This window comes from Grammomys surdaster, unplaced genomic scaffold (assembly GCF_004785775.1).
Source record: "Grammomys surdaster isolate TR1022 unplaced genomic scaffold, NIH_TR_1.0 235, whole genome shotgun sequence".
In the NCBI taxonomy this organism is placed as follows: Eukaryota; Metazoa; Chordata; class Mammalia; order Rodentia; family Muridae; genus Grammomys; species Grammomys surdaster.
In genome coordinates this window covers 73526-83641 of record NW_021604680.1, presented here as the reverse complement: position 1 = coordinate 83641, position 10116 = coordinate 73526, and the positions used below count along the sequence as shown (strand labels likewise).

At 38.4% G+C, this 10116-nt stretch overlaps 1 pseudogene; it reads left to right on the top strand.

The window, feature by feature from the left end:
- Positions 1–1158: 1158 nt before the first annotated feature.
- On the top strand, positions 1159–1546 carry LOC114626425 (annotated as a pseudogene).
- Positions 1547–10116: the final 8570 nt, after the last annotated feature.

Genomic DNA, 10116 nt, shown 5'->3' with positions numbered 1-10116 from the left:
TGGTTGGTTGGTTGGTTGGTTGGTTGGTTGGTTGGTTGGTTGGTTGGTTTGTGGTATGTGCACATGTGGGAACTCACAGGAATTCTCAAAGGCCTAGGACTAACCATGTAAGCAGATCTTCCAACATTGAACCCTAGCACTACTCATTTTTCTATTTCCCAAGGCTGGGACTGATAACTAGGCTACTATATCTATCTCTGAGTTCTGAGGATAAAGTCAAGTCTAAGTTTACTGAATGAGCATTCTCCTTAAACACTGTAGGTAGATTTAGAACATACCACCTTGCATTTGCTACATACACTTCCCTATATTGCTTTTGCTTTCTCCTCTTTATTGGTAAACTATAATTTCCATTGCTGATTGTACAATAGGTAGTAAGTTTAGTGTTGAGCAGCATTTTGGAACAACTTGGACCAAAACAGTAGTCCAAGAACTGCCCTGTTCCATAAAAGTTAAAGAAAATTTTGCTGTAATTAGGCAGAGGTCCAAGATAGACCATGGCCAAAAAAGAAAACATTTAATTTTGGAGCTTATGGTTCCAGAGGGTTAAAGTCCATGACTATCATGAGTGGAAGCATGGCCCTGGAGTAGAAGCTGAAAGCAAATATCTGATCCACAAGCACAAGTATGAGGGAAGCTAAGAGCGAGCTAGTGGTGCATCCACTTTGAAACCGCAAAACCAGCCCCACAGTGGCACACCTCCTCCAATAAAGCCACACCTCCTAATTCTTCCTAAATAGTCCCACCCACTAAAAATTCAGTATTCAACATATGATCTTCTCATTAAAATAGCTACCAACCATTCTCTGAAAATAGTAAAATGCCACCCTCAGGCCAGGCAGCAGATAGCTGAAAGACAGTGTAGCCTGGAGAAAGCTGACTTTTCTTTCCCCTTGTCCTATCTGACTCTGAACCCAACACTGGCCAAATTAAAGATGGAAAAATTGTATAAGGCTCTTTATAAAGGATTAAAGACAACTGCTCAAAAATATTACTTTTGTTATATACTTGGCCCCAGATACCAGAAAAGAAACTTTAGACATTAGTAGTATTTACAAATATAATTAGGCCCCAAATATTATACATTATCCAAAAGTTTTACATTAACTGTGACTCTCTAGAAAAGTAAATTTTATAAAGGATGAGAGAGATCGGAAGTGCTCGGACGTCGCAGGGCCGGAGGCTCGGGGATAGAAGGAGCACCATGTCCGCGGAAGTCCCCGAGGCAGCGTCGGTGGAGGAGCAAAAGGAAATGGAAGATAAAGTAACTAGTCCAGAGAAAGCTGAAGAAGCAAAGTTAAAAGCAAGTTATCCTCATTTGGGACAAAAGCCTGGCAGTTCTGATTTTTTAAGGAAAAGATTGCAGAAAGGGCAAAAGTATTTTGATTCTGGGGACTACAACATGGCAAAAGCAAAGATGAAGAACAAGCAGCTTCCTGCTGCAGCCCTGGATAAGACAGAGGTCACTGGTGACCACATTCCCACTCCACAGGACCTTCCTCAGCGGAAACCATCCCTGGTTGCTAGCAAGCTGCTGGCTGATTAAAAGAGCTGAACTGCATGAGTCTTCTAATGTCCTTTATTTCTCCTTCCTGCGTTACTTACCCACTTCCGTTCCCTTCCCTCACTCTGTCATTTGAGACTGACAGCTTTGCAGGTAGTGGTAGTATGTGCTACTGTTGTAAGGAAGCATACATGTGTAGAGGTTTTGGTTAGTTTCACAGTCCACTGATGCAAAGGACATGTAACAGCAACATAAGTAAATGACGTGACAATAATTGTACATATTACCTAGCTGGTGTAGGGCTGGCTCCAACAAGTAGCAAGCAATTTTACAACTTTAACGCTCTGGCTTTCTTTACTGTCTCATGGTTACAGCTTTGTATGTTACTCTTATTTAATAGAACCGCTGCTGTATTGATTTCTTCTGTATCTTCCTTTTGAATTTTGTAAGACAAAAGTTTAAGACCACAAGTTGGAGGTCAAGTCACATAATCCAAACACAAGTAAATGGGCTGCAAAAGATTTGAGTAACTGCTTGGACTTGACGGCCTTAAACCTGCTGTTCCAGCTTTAATAAGAGCATCTTACCTGGGCGGTATTTGCCCATTCTGGTGTGACTTGTGTGACTCCAGTGCTTACCAGCTGTCACTGAAACAACCAGGATCAGAACATGGGAGAATTTGTAACAATGGTGAACAAATAAAATATGGCTGACCACATTCATACCACACATGATTGGATAAATGTTTATCCTTAGCAATCCAAGATTCATATGTGTCTGACTGATGTTTAATTACTGAAGACCTCCTAGTCACATATGTCTTAATTTACATTACTTCCAATTTTATGTGGCCTAGTGTCACCTAATAATAGAAAGCCCATTAGGGGTTTAGCCAGATCAGATTGACCTCTTGAAGGTACATCTGTGAGAGATTTTCTTGATTGTTAACTATTGTAGGAGTGTTCAGTTCGTTGGGGGCAGCACTATCTCTGATCAGGCAGTCCTGGCTGTATAAAAAATCTATTAAGCATGGATATGAGAGTAAGCCAGCAGGTTGTGCTCCTCCAAGTTTCTGCCCGAGTTCTTATCCTGACTCCCCTCACAGATGGACTGTGATCTAAATGAATAAGCCAAATCAAACACTTCCTCCCTTACCTTGCTCTTGGGCACAGTATTTTATCATGACCAAAGAAAACTAAAACAATTTCTACCTAGGTAACTTTGGAAGCTAGTGTGATTCTTATTTTATCAAAGAATTTATTGCAATTTATTGTAATGCCTGATGAGCTTCTATCTACTACAAAAATCCTATTCATTAATCTACTTATTCAAGTTTTTACCAGGAAATAATTATATTTTGCAGTGCGTTTTTGAGTTTACTTCTGTAATTATTTTCATTTTATGTTTAATTTAGATACTAGTGTTACTTTTACAAATTTTGAAGTTTCCTACTATCTTTATATTTAATAATTTTTTATTTTACCTTACAATGTGGTTTTCTGTTAGATTCTCTAGTTTCTGTTCTCTTTCTTTCACAGAAAGTACACTATAAGCCTTGCAGTCTGTCTATCCTTAGAAGGAACTGACAGCCTCTGTTGCAGGATTTCAGTCATGAGAAGACAGAGGAATAAGAAACACCACCACTCTCTTTTGCAACTCCAAGGTAAGTTTATAGTCCTCACTAGTATGATTCCATATCTGTTGGCACTTAAATGTACAAGGTCAAGGGTAGTATGAAGAACTTTGTACTGTCATTCCCCCCCCCCAAATAATCTATGGAAGTAAGATATTTTCCTTGTTTCTCCAGCCCTAAAGAATCTGTGTTATGTTCTGTGTCATTCTGTCTGGTGACTCTCTCCCAATAGATCCTTCCAAGGAAGGCTCATCCACTCAATTCCTTCACATGCTACCTTTGTTATGATGCTCTGTTTGGTCTACTGTTCACCCAGTTCAAGTTCCATCATTTCCACTCACCATTATCTCATGGTTTAAGGATTCTAAAATGAAAACATTTGGATTTTGGAATGACTTACCATATGTGCTGGATAGTTTTATGTCCACTGACACAAGTTAGAATTATTTAGGGAGAGAGAACCTCAACTGAGAAACTGTGCCTACCAGAGAGGCCTGTGGGCAAGGCTGTCAGGAATTTTCTGGATTGGTTATTAATATTGATGGACAAGGCTCACTATTGGTGGCACCATTCATAGGAAGGTTGACATGAGTGCTATAATGAAGCAAACCTACCAAGTTAAGAGAAGCAAGCTGGTAAGTAGAATTCTTCCATAAATTCTGGTTCAGCTTCTGCTGCCCAGTTCTTTCCCTGTTTGAATTCCTGAACTGACTTTACTCAAGATGGAGTGTGAAGTGAGAGTTTTAAAGTGAAATAAACCTTTTTCTGTGGTATGCCTGTAGGGTCAAGTTGTGATTCTCTGTTTCATCCTTAGAGTGTAAATACGCAGCTGCACACAGGGTTGGAAAATGGTTCATTTGGGAGTGTATAATGGAAGTGGTCTGCAAGATACCATTCCAGCTAGGAGTGAGTGCTGGGCGTCACAGATGTGGGCAAGGAGGACTTCTTCAAAGATTTTAATGAAATAGCTCTTAGACAACCTTAGCTTATGCACATACATTTATTTGGGGGTAAGCTTGTATACATACATTTATTCAGAGTGGAGCTTTGGAGAATGGGAAGGAGTTTTCTCAATGAATGTAGTCATTGGCTGAAGTTTAAACTACTGTGAATGCCTAATTTGTATGGAGAGGCAATACAGAAATCCCAGGTACTTGTTGGTTCTTGTTGGGAAAGAAGAAGAAGAACTTGTAAGTTTACCAGGACTAAATGACATTCCTCAGGTAGAAGTCTGAAGATCAGGGTCCCCAGATCAGACAGAGAAGAAGAAGTCATGATAAGAAAGGTAGTCCTTGCCTGGGCGATGGTGGCACATGCCTTTAATCCCAGCACTTGGGAGGCAGAGGCAGGCGGATTTCTGAGTTCAAGGCCAGCCTGGTCTACAGAGTGAGTTCCAGGACAGCCAGGATTACACAGAGAAACCCTGTCTCGAAAAAATAAAAATAAATAAATAAATAAATAAAAGGTAGTCCTCCATTTTGCCCCAAGCTCAAAGGAGTTATCTGGACAAGGTAGACTGCAACCTTAAGTAGCAAGGTGCAACACCTTTCCTCCAAGTATTATTTTTTGTCATAGTATTTTACTACAGTAATTAAAATCCCAACTAAGACTAAGACATGGGCAGATTTAGGAATCTTGATGCCCATTTATGAGAGATTGCTTCAAGGTACATACTATACATGTTATTTTAAAAGAACACCTTGTTACTGGAGTTCTTGTGAGAATTTCATGGTACATGGCTTACCAGTGTTTCTGTAGAAATCTTAGTTTGGGATCTACTATATAAAAGAAGTCTCTAATATGTGTGAAGCATATTTGTAAGATTAGTAACCTGATATAAGTGTTTTCTAGGCCTTTCTATACCAAACATTGCATGTTGAGAAGTTTTATCATTTATGTTTCTCTAGTTTATAAAATTTACATGCCAATAAATTTTTACTGATGTATTACTTAACAACAAATATGTAGTATTGTAATTAATTGTAACATCAGTAATTCTTCCTTTGTTTTGCTTTTGAAACAGGGTCTTACTCTGGAGCCTGAGTGGATACAAGTGATTCACCATTCATATAATTGCTTCAGTTTTCACTACTTACAAAGCAGAACAGTAAAGGAACATATATTCTCCTCCTAAATCAAACATCTGCCCTTAACTCTTTTCAGATACACATACACATATACACACATACATGTATACACACAATAGCAACTCTTTGTCTTCCATATAAGAGCAAAAAGTCATTTTTTACAGAATTGTCTTTCATTTATATCTTTAATTCATCCATGCTTGACCCATATTTCTGTAAGTGAGCAGTTCTCAACCTGTGAGTCATAATCCCTTTGGAAGTGCATATCATATATCCTGCATATCATATATTTACACTACAATTCATATTGTAGCAAAATTACAATTTTGAAGTAGCAACAAAAATAATTTTATGGTTTGGGGGCTACCAGAACATGAGGAACTGTATTAAAGGGTTGCAGCATTAGGAGAATTGAGAACCACTGCTGTAAGAAATGTCAATAAACTCATTGTTTCTGTAAGACAGACTTGATAAAATCTTTTGTCTTTCATTGGTGCCCAATCTAAGATGAATAGATGTGTGTTCATGTGTCCTCAGGAAAAAAAAATGTATAACATACTTAGTCCACTCCAAAGCCTGCTGTTGCAAGTGCCCATTGTATTGCTCTTAACTTTCAAACCTGTTTCTTCTTATTGACCTTCACTAGTAAGTGAGAATGTGTGAAGTGTGGTTATTTATGTAGAACTGTACAAAGTATTATGAAATTAAATCTCTTATGAGCTCAGGAATTATGATGATTGTGGACAAACAACAATTTGGACAGAAGAAATGATTAAGATTGGGCATGAATTGAAAACAAGAATCAGTGAGAAGGACAGAAAATGAAGGGAAGTGTTTTAGTGACAAATGACAATGAAGCTTAGGAATTTGGAACTTCACTGTTAATGGGGGAAAAAATTCAATGTAGGCAAGATTTCTTACTGAAATACTGTTTGAGACAGCACAAAATTGGTAACTATAAAATTTGTCCTGTCCAAGAAAATTAATCAATTTTATGGAGAACATATTAATAATTTTACACTTCTGCTCTTGAATATAAGAGATTGAAAAAATTTGAAATAACGTTCTAAATAATTCTCTGACTGCTGATTTGTTTTTCTAATAAGTTTAGTAATTACTGTACATACTTCATAATTTTATCTTCACTTAAGTCGGCTCTGCTTTAAATACAACATGGGGAAAGATACTGCTGACTATTAGTCACTAATGTGCTGTGATGTATAGCAAATGTGTTTAATGTCTCTATGACTAATAATAAAATTATTTTTATTATTTTAAATTAATTTTTCATTTATTTACATCCCAAATGTACCCCCTTCCCAGTCTCCCCTCACAGAGTTATCTCCCTCATCCCCCTCTTGTCTCTGAGACATCTCCAATTTCTGGGATATCAATTCTCTATTTGTAGGATTAGGTGCATCCTCTCTCACTGAGGACAGAAAAAGGCATCCTCAGACGAGACAGGTATGCTCTTTGGTTGGTTGCTCACATTCTAAGAGCTCCTAGAGATCCAGGTTAGTTGATACTACTCGTCTTCCTATGGGATTGCCATCCACTTCAGTTCCTTCAATCCTTCCCCTAACTCTTCCATAGGGAATGTGGAATGTCAAGTTTGTAAGATATTCCCTTATGAAGGAGAAAAAAAAAAGATGGATTCTTCTCAGGTAAACGCACACATGATTATGGGAAAGGTTGACTGTTCTTACAGAAATACTTCATTATCAGAACTTCCAAACCTTCCGTTATGTTTATTTACATTTATAGAAATATTGAAAGCCCCTTTCCTATCCCCCTTCCTCCTTCTTGCTTTTTTTCTTTATTAGTATTTTAAGTTAACATACAAAGTACTGGATTTTATTACAGCATCCTCATACATGTGTCCTTAGAGTTCTGATTTGTTTCCCTCTGCCCCTTCCCTTTCTTCCTCCAGCTAGTTTCCTCATCTGATTTCCTGTCATATGTATTCAATCACCCTCCCTCCTCATCCTTTTTTTTTTTAATTAGTAACTTTTTTTAAAATGTTATTCAAAGGCATTATAGGTTTGGTAATGCTCAATGACAAGATGCCCATACAATCAGAAGTGTAACCCAATACCCGACCTAGATATACCAACTATTTTTGACTGGAGAGACACGCGAACATCTGCCTCCATGTACCCCCCTCATCTCCTAGCTCATCCTCTCATTCTCCTGCTCCTCTTCCTCTCCTTATTCCTCCCACCTTAGCTCCTCCTACATATCACCCTACCTGTTAAAAATAAAACTTTTCTTTCAAAATACAATTAAAGCATAACCATACCAATTTGTATCAGTAAGGTACCAGATAAATCTAACACCCAGTCCAACATTTTGTTGACTAACCAGACCTCTGTCATCTCTCCTAACTAAAAGACTAAGTTCTGAACCTGGCTTTTTTCTTGGCTTTAGAATGAATGTCAGCTGAAAACCATCCTCTCAAATCTTTTCTCTCAAAGTAAATAGCCAGGATTGGCTATGAGACTCTAAGTCTTCAACCCCGTCAGAAATCCAAAATGACTGAATTAACTGAAATTATGGGAAGCACAAAACATAGCTTCTAAAGCTTAGCCAATTTATAGAGACTGCTGAATACTTGGACAGTCCCTATATTACAAAACGTTGGAGCATCCGATCTTCAGCCTTCTGGTCCAGGATCATCTGACAGACCTAGTGATGCAGAATTATTAAGGGCTGATTACTCTGTCTTGGCAGATATAATCAGTCAATTATTCCACAAGTGTGTCCTTTTCAGGACAGTAATTTGTCTGTAGATGAAAAGAGCCAATTCTTGCCTAGTGGCTGTCTCACCACAACTGGAGTAACTCCAAAGATGCTCAATTTCTTCTTAGAATCCAAGACAGGAAGCTGTCAGGAGCAGACAGGTCTCTAATCAAAATGAACCTTAATGCAGAAATGTTTGTGACATCAATTCTGTGGACTTCTGACGTTTTGAAAACCAACTCTCCATGTAAGGCAATCTGGACTGTTGTCTGTTAACTCCTCTCAGCTATTTCTAAATAAAATATACGAAACACCCTAACAATAAACTCAGAGCCATGAATTTGCTATAGGCCCTTAACTCACAAGTTAATCATCTCAAATCAGTTAAAAAAGTTAAAGAAGGACTGGGCCTAAGCCTTGTATTCCTAAATGTGTTATATAGGCACAATGCCTCTGAGAGTAACAATATTAATCTAACTTTTATATCAATAAGAAACTCATACCAATGAAAACCTTAAATCTGAAATCAAAGTAAATTTTGTACCATTTAAGAAATTAGAACTTCAGCTTAATAACAATTATACAGACTTCTACCAATACATTATGGCTATGCAATAAATCCTAGCTATTCCTCCCTGTTCCAACAAAACCACTACTTTTCCCTAGAAAGGCAGGCCAATATTAACCACCTCAGTCCCCAAGCCCAGGAAATAGGGGCTCCGACTCTTCATTAACTTCTTCGAGCTGATTATGGGCATTGAGATATTAGAAGAGAGGTGGGGGGAAGAGTAAATTGATAAGCCTTTGACATCTGTGTCTTCACTGCATTCAGCTGAGATTCCAGGACACCAGAGGTTCAAGCATGTCTGCTCAGCTTGCTTGATGAGTAGATACACCATGGCTGTGTCTTCTTCAATATACAATTCTCAAAACAAATTTTAGTATCAAGATTTTTTCTGTTTGAATTCTGGAATCTAGTCTTCTGGTGGCCTGTCTCTGACACGTCTAATCCATATAATTCTGGGAGTTTCTATGAGGGTGTGCTCCCACCGTCCTCCCATTCCTGCCTCCATGCTCTCAAATTCCCCAACACTAGGGAATCCAAACTATTGGGTACCAAGGCCCTCCACTTCCACTGATGCCTGACAAGGCCACCCTCAACTACCTATACTGGTGGAGCCATGAGTCCCTCCCTTTGTGTTCTCGTGCTGGAGGTTTTAGAATGGCTACTCCAGCTTCTTTCTTAGGACCATTTGCTTGAAAAATTGTTTTCCAGCCTTTTACTCTAAGGTAGTGTCTTTCTTTGTCACTGAGGTGGGTTTCCTGTATACAGCAAAATGCTGGGTCCTGTTTAGGTATCCAGTCCGTTAGCCTATGTCTTTTTACTGGGGAATTGAGTCCATTGGTGTTAAGAGATATTAAGGAACAATGATTGTTGCTTCTTGTTATTTTTGTTATTAGAGGTGGAATTATCTTTGTGTGGCTATCTTCTTTTGGATTTGTTGGAAGAGGATTACTTTCTTGCCCTGTCTAGGGTATTTCTCTCCTTGCATTGGAGCTTTCCCGCTAATATCCTTTGTAATGCCGGGCTTGTGAAAAGATATTGTGTAAATTTGTTTTTGTCATGGAATATCTTGGTGTCTCCATCTATGGTAATTGAGAGTTTTGCTGGGTATAGTAGCCTGGGCTGGCATTTGTCTTCTCTTAGGGTCTGTATGATGTCAGTCCAGGATCTTCTGGCTTTTATAGTCTCTGGTGAGAAGTCTGGTGTAATTCTTGTAGGTCTGCCTTTATATGTTACTTGGCCTTTTTCCCTTACTGCTTTTAATATTCTTTCTTTGTTTTGTGCATTTGGTGTTTTGATTATTATGTGACGAGAGGTATTTCTTTTCTGGTCTAGTCTATTTGGTGTTCTGTAGGCTTCTTGTATGTTTATGGGCTTCGTGTTCTTTGGGTTAAGGAAGTTTTCTTCTACAATTTTGTTAAAGATATTTATTGGCCCTTTAAGTTGGGAATCTTCACTTTCATCTATACCTATTATCCTTAGGCTTGGTCTTCTCATTGTGTCCTGGATTTCCTGGATGTTTTGTGTTAAGAACTTTCTGCATTTTGCGTTTTCTTTGACAGCTGTGTCAATATTTTCTATGGTATCT